The sequence below is a fragment of the Hyperolius riggenbachi genome, chromosome 6 (assembly GCF_040937935.1).
Source record: "Hyperolius riggenbachi isolate aHypRig1 chromosome 6, aHypRig1.pri, whole genome shotgun sequence".
NCBI lineage: Eukaryota > Metazoa > Chordata > Amphibia > Anura > Hyperoliidae > Hyperolius > Hyperolius riggenbachi.
Genome location: NC_090651.1, coordinates 37,759,124 through 37,771,853, shown reverse-complemented (window position 1 = coordinate 37,771,853; position 12,730 = coordinate 37,759,124).

The window sequence follows — 12,730 nt, the reverse complement described above, 5'->3', positions numbered from 1 at the left end:
GTTTTACAACCAATATAGCTATTGTTTTGACGTAATAGCTGGTGGCAGAGTGGCAGCAGAAGGTAATTCTGTGTACCCTGGCAGTGGGAAACACAGACAGACAGCAGAAGGGCAGTACACAGCAGCAGCCCACTGTAGGTGTGAAATGTGTGGCTGCAGGCGACGTAATAGTCAAAGTGAACCAGGCTGGCTTAGTGAGCAGGAGCCAGGAGGTGGTAAAGGGTGGTAAGGCACATTAACGATGGTACTAAGTTCCGGCAGCCAGTTCATGTCCCCCTCTCGCCGACAACAGGGGCCAGGAACTCGCCTTCCACCCACGCCTGGTTCATCTTGAGAAACGTCAGTCTGTCCACAGACTTGTGAGACAGACGTGAGCGTTTCTCGGTGACCACGCCACCAGCTGCACTGAAGCAGCGCTCGGACAGCACGCTGGAAGGGGGGCAGGACAGCACTTCCAGGGCGTACTGCGCCAGCTCGCTCCAGATCTCCATGCGCTTGACCCAATACTCCATGGGATCAACAGGGGCATCGCTGTCAAGCCCGCTGTAGGACCCCATGTAGTCAGCCACCATGCGGGTCAGGCGCTGGCTGTGACCGGAGGAGGATGCTGCTGCATGCATCTCCTCTCTAGTCACTGCTGCCGGAGCCTCTACAGTCCTGTAGAGCTCGTGGCTGAGAGACAGCAGGTCTGTGGGGCGCTTGCTGCTGCTGGATGCAGGCACCTGCTGCTGCCTCTGTGCTGGCTGCTGGACAGTGGGGGTGGAAGGCTGGGGGAAGGCTTCCTCCAAGCGCTCAACAAGGGCCTGCTGCAAGCTCCTTATTTGTTGCGCTGGGTCTCCTCCTGCAGGCGGCAGGAACTGGCTCAACTTCCCCTTGAGGCGTGGGTCCAACATCATGCTGATCCAGATGTCCTCCCTCTGCTTCATCTGGATCACCCTGGGGTCCCTGCGCAGGCACGTCAGCATGTGCGCTGCCATTGGGAAGAGGCGGGCCACGTCTGCTGGCACATCGACGTCAGTGCTGTCCTCCTCATCCTCCTCCTCTGCTGCCTCATCCTCTCTCCACCCCCGCACCAACTCAGCTGCACTGCGCTGATCCCCCTCATCAGCAGCCAGGTCAGGGACCTCCACCAAGTCCTCCTCCTCCTCCCCCTCAGAGGTGGACTGTGCAGCTGCTTGCCGCTCCTGCTGGTCCAAGGCTGCCGCTCCCTGTGCCAGCAAAGCATCGAGTGCCCTGTTCAGCAGAGAAACCAGGGGCACCCACTCGCAGACCATAGCATGGTCCCTGCTCACCATGTTTGTGGCCTGCAGGAAGGGAGCCAGCACTAAGCACACCTGCTGCATGTGCCTCCAGTCATCATCGGGGACGATGGACGGGATGTTGCTGGTCTTGTCCCTTCTCTGAGCTGCGGAAACAGTGGCCAGGGCAAGGTAGTGGTTGACAGCGTGCTTCTGTTCAACCAGACGCTCCAACATCGCCAGGGTGGAGTTCCAGCGAGTCGGAACGTCAATGATCAGCCGATGGCGTGGCAGATCCAGCTCCTTTTGCACGTCTTCCAGGCTCGCACAGGCTGCAGCCGAGCGCCGGAAGTGACGCACAACGTTCCTTGCCGTTTCCAGCAGCTCGTCCATCCCCTGGTAGGTGCGCAGGAACTTCTGCACCACCAGGTTCAGCACGTGGGCAAGACAGGGGATGTGGGTCAGGTTTCCCCTGTCTATGGCAGCAACCAGATTGGCCCCATTGTCGGACACCACCTCTCCGACTCTGAGGCCTCTGGGGGTCAGCCAAATCCGCTCCTGCTCCTGGAGTTTGGCCAACACGTGGGCTGCCGTCAGCTTGGTCTTGCCAAGGCTGACCAAGTGCAGCAGCGCTTGGCAGTGGCGGGCCTTCACACTGCTGCTGAGGCGGGGGGTTTGGCCAGGTGTGGCGGAGGATGGCAGAGGATCGGAGGAACCCGCTGCAGTTCCCCTGACCCTGCGGGGTGGCACCACCCACTGTGTTGCTGCTGCTGCTGTGCCCGCTGCTGCTCTCCCATCCTCACCCCCTTCCACCAAGCTGACCCAGTGGACAGTGAAGGACAGGTAGCGGCCTGTCCCGAAGCGGCTGCTCCAGGAGTCCATGGTGACGTGGACCCTTTCACCAACCGCGTGCTCCAGCCCTCGCTCCACATTGGCCATCACAAAGCGGTGCAGTGCAGGAATGGCCTTGCGGGCGAAGAAGTGTCTGCTGGGGAGCTGCCAGTCTGGGGCTGCACAAGCAAGCAGCGCCCGCATGTCGCTCCCCTCCTGCACGAGCGTGTACGGCAGGAGTTGGGAGCACATGGCCCGTGCCAGCAAGCCGTTCAGCTGCCGCACGCGACGGCTGCTGGGAGGCAGAGCCCTAACCACCCCCTGGAAGGACTCGCTCAAAAGGCTCTGGCGTGCCTTTTTGCTGGCACGGGAATCAGCAGACGGAGCAGAGGAGGCCACTGAGGACTGGCTGCCAGAACAGGCCTCAGTGTCGGCGGCAGGAGTTGCAGAGGGGGGAGGAGCAGGGCGTTTCCGCACTCCTGCTGGTGCTGCTGGAGGAGCAGGAGGGCGGGTGGCTGCTGTTGCTGCTGCTGCTGCTGAAGGCTGTGCAGTGATGGGATTGGTGCCACTGCCAGCACCAGATGCCTTCAGCCTCTGGAACTCCTCATGCTGGTGGAAGTGTTTCGCAGAAAGGTGGTTGATCAGCGAGCTGGTGCTGAACTTCAAGGGGTCTGCACCTCTGCTCAACTTCCGCTGACAGTGGTTGCAAGTGGCGTACTTGCTGTACACTGTGGGCATGGTGAAAAACCGCCAGATTGGTGACAAAAACATCCCCCTACGGCATGGAAGCGCTGCTGCCTGTTTCCCTGTGGTGGTTGGGGGGGGGGGGGGGGTCTTGGGTGCGGCTGGTGGTGGTACTGGCTGATGCTGCTGCTGCTGCTGCTGAGCCTGAGACACCAGCAGGCTGTGGGACGCTGCCAATGCTTGCAATGATGCGCCTCCTTGCAAGGCCCACAACCGCATCCTCCTCCTCCTCCTCAGAGCTGCTGAGGACGACATCCTCTGGATGTGTTGGCACCCAGTCTCTGTCTGTCACCGGGTCATCATCATCATGCCCCTCCTGAAACATGTCCTGCTCTGATGATGACCCCCCAAACTCCTCTGCTGATGCATGGATGGGACGCTTGACTGTCGCCACAGTCTTGCTGTCCAATCCCTCCTCCCCCAAAGTGCCCATCAGCATCTCCTCCTCCAAATCGCCAACAACAGCATTCAATTGACTCATCATGCCTGGGGTCAAAAGAGTGCTGAGTGACAGGTCGGCGACTGACGGTGAACTGGCCTCCTCCCCAGGCCCTGCTGGGCGGCTGCTGCGAACAGGGGTGGTGGTGGTGAGGGTGGAGGCCTCGGATGCAGAGCTGATGGCGGGCTGCTCATCCTCCGTCATGAGTTGCACCACAGTGTCTGCATCCTTTTCCTCAATGGGACGTTTCCGACCCGGCTGGAGGAAAATGGGAGCAGGTGCTACACGCTGCTGCTGCTGTGTCTCTGCAGCGTGAGTTGCAGATGCTCCTCCTGGGCGGCGCCCAAGGCGTCCACGGCCAGTGGCTATGGGAGGAATGTTAGCCACTGACGCTGCTGCTGCTGCTGCGGAACTGTGCATGGTGGCGCGCCCGCGGCCGCGGCTTGCCACAATGCTGCTCCCTCTCTTCCTGATTCCCTTGCTGCCCTTCCCCTTGCCCAAACCGCGCTGGCTGCCACTTCCAGACATCTTCAATGTTTTGGGCGTATAGACAAAAGTTTTGTAAAAGGGCGGGTGAAAAGTGGGGTACTTTAATGGAGTGGGTTGGTTGGTGAGGTGACTGAGTGAGTGTCCCCTAGTACAGTAAGTAAGTATTAACAGTCAGGAAGTACAACTAGCAGTTACAATAATCAGTAGTAGTAATCACAAGTAAATTTAGTGTGTGTACACTCAGACAGTGAGTGCACGCACGCAGGAGCTAGTAGCCTATGGACACAGTGACTGAGTGTCCTAGACTCCTAGTACGGTAAGAGTAAGTAAGTAGTAACAGTAAGTAGAACTAACTAATAACAATAATCAATCAGCGATCAGAAGGAAATGGAGTGTGGGTGGTGTGTGTGTACACTCAGACAGTGAGTGCACGCACGCAGGAGCTAGTAGCCTATGGACACAGTGACTGAGTGTCCTAGACTCCTAGTACAGTAAGAGTAAGTAAGTAGTAACAGTAAGTAGAACTAACTAATAACAATAATCAATCAGCGATCAGAAGGAAATGGAGTGTGGGTGGTGTGTGTACACTCAGACAGTGAGTGCACGCACGCAGGAGCTAGTAGCCTATGGACACAGTGACTGGGTGTCCTAGACTCCTAGTACAGTAAGAGTAAGTAAGTAGTAACAGTAAGTAGTAGAACTAACTAATAACAATAATCAATCAGCGATCAGAAGGAAATGGAGTGTGGGTGGTGTGTGTACACTCAGACAGTGAGTGCACGCACGCAGGAGCTAGTAGCCTATGGACACAGTGACTGAGTGTCCTAGACTCCTAGTACAGTAAGTAGTAACAGTAAGTAGTAGAACTAACTAATAACAATAATCAATCAGCGATCAGAAGGAAATGGAGTGTGGGTGGTGTGTGTACACTCAGACAGTGAGTGCACGCACGCAGGAGCTAGTAGCCTATGGACACAGTGACTGAGTGTCCTAGACTCCTAGTACAGTAAGTAGTAACAGTAAGTAGTAGAACTAACTAATAACAATAATCAATCAGCGATCAGAAGGAAATGGAGTGTGGGTGGTGTGTGTACACTCAGACAGTGAGTGCACGCACGCAGGAGCTAGTAGCCTATGGACACAGTGACTGAGTGTCCTAGACTCCTAGTACAGTAAGAGTAAGTAAGTAGTAACAGTAAGTAGAACTAACTAATAACAATAATCAATCAGCGATCAGAAGGAAATGGAGTGTGGGTGGTGTGTGTACACTCAGACAGTGAGTGCACGCACGCAGGAGCTAGTAGCCTATGGACACAGTGACTGGGTGTCCTAGACTCCTAGTACAGTAAGAGTAAGTAAGTAGTAACAGTAAGTAGTAGAACTAACTAATAACAATAATCAATCAGCGATCAGAAGGAAATGGAGTGTGGGTGGTGTGTGTACACTCAGACAGTGAGTGCACGCACGCAGGAGCTAGTAGCCTATGGACACAGTGACTGAGTGTCCTAGACTCCTAGTACAGTAAGTAGTAACAGTAAGTAGTAGAACTAACTAATAACAATAATCAATCAGCGATCAGAAGGAAATGGAGTGTGGGTGGTGTGTGTACACTCAGACAGTGAGTGCACGCACGCAGGAGCTAGTAGCCTATGGACACAGTGACTGAGTGTCCTAGACTCCTAGTACAGTAAGAGTAAGTAAGTAGTAACAGTAAGTAGAACTAACTAATAACAATAATCAATCAGCGATCAGAAGGAAATGGAGTGTGGGTGGTGTGTGTACACTCAGACAGTGAGTGCACGCACGCAGGAGCTAGTAGCCTATGGACACAGTGACTGGGTGTCCTAGACTCCTAGTACAGTAAGAGTAAGTAAGTAGTAACAGTAAGTAGTAGAACTAACTAATAACAATAATCAATCAGCGATCAGAAGGAAATGGAGTGTGGGTGGTGTGTGTACACTCAGACAGTGAGTGCACGCACGCAGGAGCTAGTAGCCTATGGACACAGTGACTGAGTGTCCTAGACTCCTAGTACAGTAAGTAGTAACAGTAAGTAGTAGAACTAACTAATAACAATAATCAATCAGCGATCAGAAGGAAATGGAGTGTGGGTGGTGTGTGTACACTCAGACAGTGAGTGCACGCACGCAGGAGCTAGTAGCCTATGGACACAGTGACTGAGTGTCCTAGACTCCTAGTACAGTAAGAGTAAGTAAGTAGTAACAGTAAGTAGAACTAACTAATAACAATAATCAATCAGCGATCAGAAGGAAATGGAGTGTGGGTGGTGTGTGTACACTCAGACAGTGAGTGCACGCACGCAGGAGCTAGTAGCCTATGGACACAGTGACTGGGTGTCCTAGACTCCTAGTACAGTAAGAGTAAGTAAGTAGTAACAGTAAGTAGTAGAACTAACTAATAACAATAATCAATCAGCGATCAGAAGGAAATGGAGTGTGGGTGGTGTGTGTACACTCAGACAGTGAGTGCACGCACGCAGGAGCTAGTAGCCTATGGACACAGTGACTGAGTGTCCTAGACTCCTAGTACAGTAAGTAGTAACAGTAAGTAGTAGAACTAACTAATAACAATAATCAATCAGCGATCAGAAGGAAATGGAGTGTGGGTGGTGTGTGTACACTCAGACAGTGAGTGCACGCACGCAGGAGCTAGTAGCCTATGGACACAGTGACTGAGTGTCCTAGACTCCTAGTACAGTAAGAGTAAGTAAGTAGTAACAGTAAGTAGAACTAACTAATAACAATAATCAATCAGCGATCAGAAGGAAATGGAGTGTGGGTGTGTGTACACTCAGACAGTGAGTGCACGCACGCAGGAGCTAGTAGCCTATGAACACAGTGACTGAGTGTCCTAGACTCCTAGTACAGTAAGAGTAAGTAGTAACAGTAAGTAGAACTAACTAATTACAATAATCAATCAGCGATCAGAAGGAAATAGAGTGTGTGTTGTGTGTGTACACTCAGACAGTGAGTGCGCACACGCAGGAGCTAGTAGCCTATATGAACAGTGACAGTGAGTGTCCCTACGGGTACAGTAAGAGTAAGTAGTAAGTAAGTACAACTAACAATAATCAATCAGTAATCAGAAGGAAATAGAGTGTGTGTACACACAGACAGTGAGTGAGTGCACACACGCAGGAGCTAGCTAGTAGCCTATAAACAGTGACAGTCAGTGAGTGTCCTACTCCTAGTACAGTATAACTACAATACTATTAGTAAAGGACAGCAGAAATACTGGTATAGATGATGAGAGAAATAAACAGAGGACAGCTGCCCACAGAGGCAAGGCCCCCCTGAGGCCTAAACCTGTAAGCTTGCAGCAGCTGCCTGTCTCTAATGTAACACACAAGCTACTAACTAAAATACAATGTCTATCTAAATAACAACAATACAGGTGTATATGGCAGGTGTAGGTGAGCAAAAACGCTAGGTAAATGAACACAATAGAGCACTTGCTAAGCCAAAGCACAAAGGAGCAGATCTCTCTCTGTACAAGTCTCAGGCAAGCATGGAAAACCCGAACATGGCGGCCGCTATTTATAGGGTAGGGGCTGGCCAGGGTCCCCCTCTGTGATTGGCTGCCGTCAGAGGGCCTGGGAGCCCTCTGATTGGCTCTAAGCACATCAATCTGGGCTATGACGCTATTCGAGCTCGGTACCGAGCTCGAATAGCGCCGGTTTGCTCGAATAGCTCGAATAGTGAATGGGCTATTCGAGTGTTCTCGAATAGCCCATTCGAATAGCTACAGCTATTCGGAGCTCGAATACCGAGCTCGAATAGCTGAAAAAGAGCTCGAATATTCGAGCTACTCGAATATTCGAGCTCTGCTGAGCACCACTATTTGAGAGTGTTTTCACTGCCTATCAACTGCTCGTGGAAAAAGGTCCTCAAAGCCCTTCAGGGGCAACAAGGATCAATAGGGAGCTTTACTGTTTTACGTACTGGCTTGAGCCAGGATTCATACAGCCTTATACCAGTATGCTGAGCAGTTGACCTACCACTGCTCCATGGCACCACTGACTTAGAAGAACCTTTGCTTGCTCCATTCATATAGTGTTGGGCGAACACCTAGATGTTTGGGTTCGCGAACGTTCGCCGAACATCGCCGCGATGTTCGGGTGTTCGCGCCGAACTCCGAACATAATGGAAGTCAATGGGGACCCGAACTTTCGTGCTTTGTAAAGCTTCCTTACATGCTACATACCCCAAATTTGCAGGGTAGGTGCACCTTGGGAGTGGGTACAAGAGGAAAAAAAATATTTGAAAAAGAGCTTATAGTTTTTGAGAAAATTGATTGTAAAGTTTCAAAGGAAAAACTGTCTTTTAAATGTGAAAAATGTCATGTTTCTTTGCACAGGTAACATGCTTTTTGTCGCCATGCAGTCATAAATGTAATACAGAGAAGAGGTTCCAGGAAAAGGGACCGGTAACGCTAACCCAGCACAAGCAGCAGAACACGTGATGGAACAGGAGGAGGCACAGGAGGAGAAGGCCACGCTTTTTGAGACACAACATCCCAGGCCTTGCAGGAGGACAAATAGCGTGCGGATATAGCAATGCTTTTTGCCGCCATGCAGTCATAAATGTAATAAAGATGAGAGGTTCAATAAACAGGGACCGGAAACGCTAACCCAGCAGCAGCAGCAGCAGCACACGTGAGGGAACAGGAGGAGCCGCAGGAGGAGAAGGCCACGCTTTTTGAGACACAACATCCCAGGCCTTGCATGAGGACAAATAGCGTGCGGATATAGCAATGCTTTTTGCCGCCATGCAGTCATAAATGTAATAAAGATGAGAGGTTCAATAAACAGGGACCGGAAACGCTAACCCATCACAGATGGTCATTGTTCATGTTACTTGGTTGGGGTCCAGGAGTGTTGCGTAGTCGTTTCCAATCCAGGATTGATTCATTTTAATTTGAGTCAGATGGTCTGCATTTTCTGTGGAGAGGCGGATACGCCGATCTGTGACGATGCCTCCGGCAGCACTGAAACAGCGTTCCGACATAACGCTGGCTGCCGGGCAAGCCAGCACCTCTATTGCATACATTGCCAGTTTGTGCCAGGTGTCTAGCTTCGATACCCAATAGTTGAAGGGTGCAGATGGATTGTTCAACACAGCTACGCCATCTGACATGTAGTCCTTGACCATCTTCTCCAGGCGATCGGTGTTGGAGGTGGATCTGCACGCTTGCTGTTCTGTGGGCTGCTGCTGCATGGGTGTCATAAAATTTTCCCACTCCAAGGACACTGCCGATACCATTCCCTTTTGGGCACTAGCTGCGGCTTGTGTTGTTTGCTGCCCTCCTGGTCGTCCTGGGTTTGCGGAAGTCAGTCTGTCGGCGTACAACTGGCTAGAGGAGGGGGAGGATGTCAATCTCCTCTCTAAAGTCTCCACAAGGGCCTACTGGTATTCTTCCATTTTGACCTGTCTGACTCTTTCTTCAAGCAGTTTTGGAACATTGTGTTTGTACCGTGGATCCAGAAGGGTATAAACCCAGTAATTGGTGTTGTCCAGAATGCGCACAATGCGTGGGTCGCGTTCAATGCAGTCTAGCATGAATTGAGCCATGTGTGCCAGAGTCGTGCCAGAATCCTCATCATCCTCTTGTGAGCGTTGTGATAGTTGTTGTGATGCATCATAGTCGTCACCTTCTTCCTGGTCTGCTTCTGCTGACCATTCGCGCTGAATTGTGGAAGTCCAACGTGCACCGCTCTGGCCCTCGTCAGTGGTGGCAGGAAATTCCTGCTCCAACTCCAGCTGTTCCTCCTCCTCTTCTTCGTCATAGCTGCTGGGGCCAGCGTTTCCTGAGGCGGATGGCCTGATGTTGGTACCATCACGCTGATCGTTTTCTCCCTCAGATTCCCCCAGTTGCATCATGACAGCTGTTTCCTTGATTTTCAACATCGACCTCTTCAGTAAACACAGCAGTGGTATGGTAATGCTGACTGAAGAGTTGTCACTGCTCACAAGCAACGTGGATTGCTCAAAATTTTGGAGGACTTGGCAGAGGTCCAACATGTTGGCCCAATCGGATCCACAGAAGCTTGGCAGCTGTCCGGATGCGCCTCGGTACTGCGCCGTCATGTACTGGACCACTGCACTCTTCTGCTCGCAAAAGCGGGCTAGCATGTGCAGCGTAGAATTCCAGCGCGTAGGGACATCACACAGCAAGCGATGGTGGGGGAGATTGAAGCGCTCCTGCATCTTGGCGAGTGCCCCCGAAGCAGTACTGGAATTTCTGCAATGTTTGGCCACTCGTCGCACCTTCAACAGAAGATCGGCCACGCCTGGGTATGTCCTCAGGAACCGCTGAACTACTAGGTTCATCACGTGCGCCAGGCAAGGGATGTGTGTCAGCTTAGCCAACCTTAAAGCGCGAATGAGATTACTCCCATTATCACACACAACCGTGCCCGGTTTCAGGTCCAGCGGTGCCAGCCACAAATCCGTCTGTTCCTTTATTCCCCTCCAAATTTCCTCCCCTGTGTGCTGCTTATCCCCAAGGCAGATCAGCTTCAGCAACGCTTGCTGACGCATGCCAACAGCTGTGCTGCACTGCTTCCACGATCCTACTGCTGCTGGGTTAGCGTTTCCGGATGAGGTACAGCTTTGAGATGCGTTGGAGGAGAAGGAGTCAGAGAGGTAGGTGCTGCTGTTGTTATCCAGTGGGAGGGACGGCGGTGCAGCTGTTTGCGGCGTGGGCAACACCCGCCCCGTAGCAGGTGAGGAATCGCTGCCAGGCTCCACAAGGTTCACCCAGTGCGCGGTAAGGGAGATGTATCGACCCTGGCCGAACGCACTCGTCCAGGTGTCAGTGGTGAGGTGAACCTTGCAGGCAACGGCATTCTTCAAGCTTCGGGTTATTTTTCTGACCACGTGCTCATGCAACTCAGGCACTGCAGAGCGCGCAAAGTGGTAGCGGCTGGGAACCACGTAACGTGGGATGGCCACTGACATCATGCCCTTGAAGCTGTTTGTCTCCACCACTCGATATGGCAACATTTCGCAGGCCAGAAGCTTGGCTATGCTGGCTGTTACTGCCACGGCCCGGGGGTCATTTGCTGGTAATTTCCTCTTGCGATCAAACATCTCCGAGACAGACAACTGAATCGTAGGGCTGCACACTGAAGGGCTGTTGGTTGTTGTGTTTGATGAACACTGGGAGACCTCAAGAGCACTACTCCGGAAAGTGACAGTGTCAGCGTCTGATGTTTGTGAATGTTGTGAACCACGCAATGGCTGGGCTACTGCTGCTGCTGAGGCGGGTCTGGTGGTGAGTCTGGTGACCCCAAGGGAGGCAGTATTGCTGGTACCCTGTCCTGCCGCGTTTGCCCACAGAGTGGGATGTTTGGATAGCATGTGGCGGCTCATGCTGGTGGTGGAGAGGTTGTTAATACTTTTCCCCCTGCTCAGGCGGGTCTTGCACACCTTGCAAATCGCCATAGTACCATCCTCAGTGCAGTCTTCAAAGAAAGCCCAGACTTTGGAGCACCTGCCTTGCTGGCGATTTCTGTTTGCGCCTCTTTTGCCTCTCACTTGAACTTCCACGCTTGTGGTGCCTGAAATTGCGCGCCGCCTACCTTGTGGCACGAGGCGAACTCGTGCAGCAGTGGGTTCTTCAACAGACTCATCTGTGCTGCTGCTACGACGGCGATGTTCTCGTTCACAAACAAAATCTGGGTCTCTGTCCACATTGTCCATACCCTCCTCTTCCATCTCCTGAAACTCGTCATATGTCATTGTGGGGGGCCGCCGCCGTGGAGTAGAGCTCCCCAGAACAACCTCTGCGCAGCTCACTCCAACGTCGTCTTCCAGATCTTGTCGGCCGACCTCCTGCAATTGCAACCCCTCCTGCCCAACTTGCTCTGGGATTTGGGTTTCCGAGTCCTCCTCGGACTCGCCTTGTATTTCAGTGCGCGGTGCATTTCCCACAGTTAATGGTTGTGAATCCGGGCACAACATTTCTGGCTGTTCCTCCATTGACCTTTGAAAGGTGGAAGTTTGTTGGGCTGGGAATAGCTCCTGCGAATACCCCATTGTGTCCTGAGTTATTCATCGGACTGGTTATCTGGCAGTTGTGTGCGTGGTGTCGCTGCCGGTTGTGTCAGCTTTGTGCCCACTGGCTCCTTGTAACTGGCTGAGGACTCGGACCCCGTGCGTGATGTGCTGGTGCTGCTTAACCCACTGCTGGACGCTTGAGAGGTCATCCAAGTAATTATCTGGTCCTGTTCTTTTGGATTTGTGAGGGTTGTTGTCCTGGACAACATGGGCGGTATTGAGTGGGTTTTCTTGGGTGCTCCCCTGTGGCCTGTACGTGAACCGTCAGGGGAAACACCTCTTCCCTTGCCCCTCCCTCTTTCACCGGATTGCTTCCTCATTTCACTTATCCTTAAAGTACACGTTGACTGGCAGCAGTACAGTGGCAGTACAGAAATGCTATGCTAACTATAATCAGAGAAAAAGCATGTGTGCATCAACCAAGTGAAGAAATGCTATACAGTGGTGGGTGAGCGGTGTACCACTATTCCCAGCAGCGACACAGAGCACAATGCTATACAGTGGCGGGTGAGCGTGTACCACTATTCCCAGCAGCGACACAGAGCACAATGCTATACAGTGGCGGGTGAGCGGTGTACTACTATTCCCAGCAGACACAGAGTGGCAGTAAACAGAATGCTATATAGTGTGGCTGAGCGAGGTACACAGAGTGGCAGTAAACAGAATGCTATATAGTGTGGCTGAGCGAGCGGTGTACTACTATTCCCAGCAGACACAGAACAGTAAACAGAATGCTATATAGTGTGGCTGAGCGGTGTACCACTATTCCCAGCAGCGACACAGAGCACAATGCTATACAGTGGCGGGTGAGCGGTGTACCACTATTCCCAGCAGCGACACAGAGCACAATGCTATACAGTGGCGGGTGAGCGGTGTACTACTATTCCCAGCAGACACAGAGTGGCAGT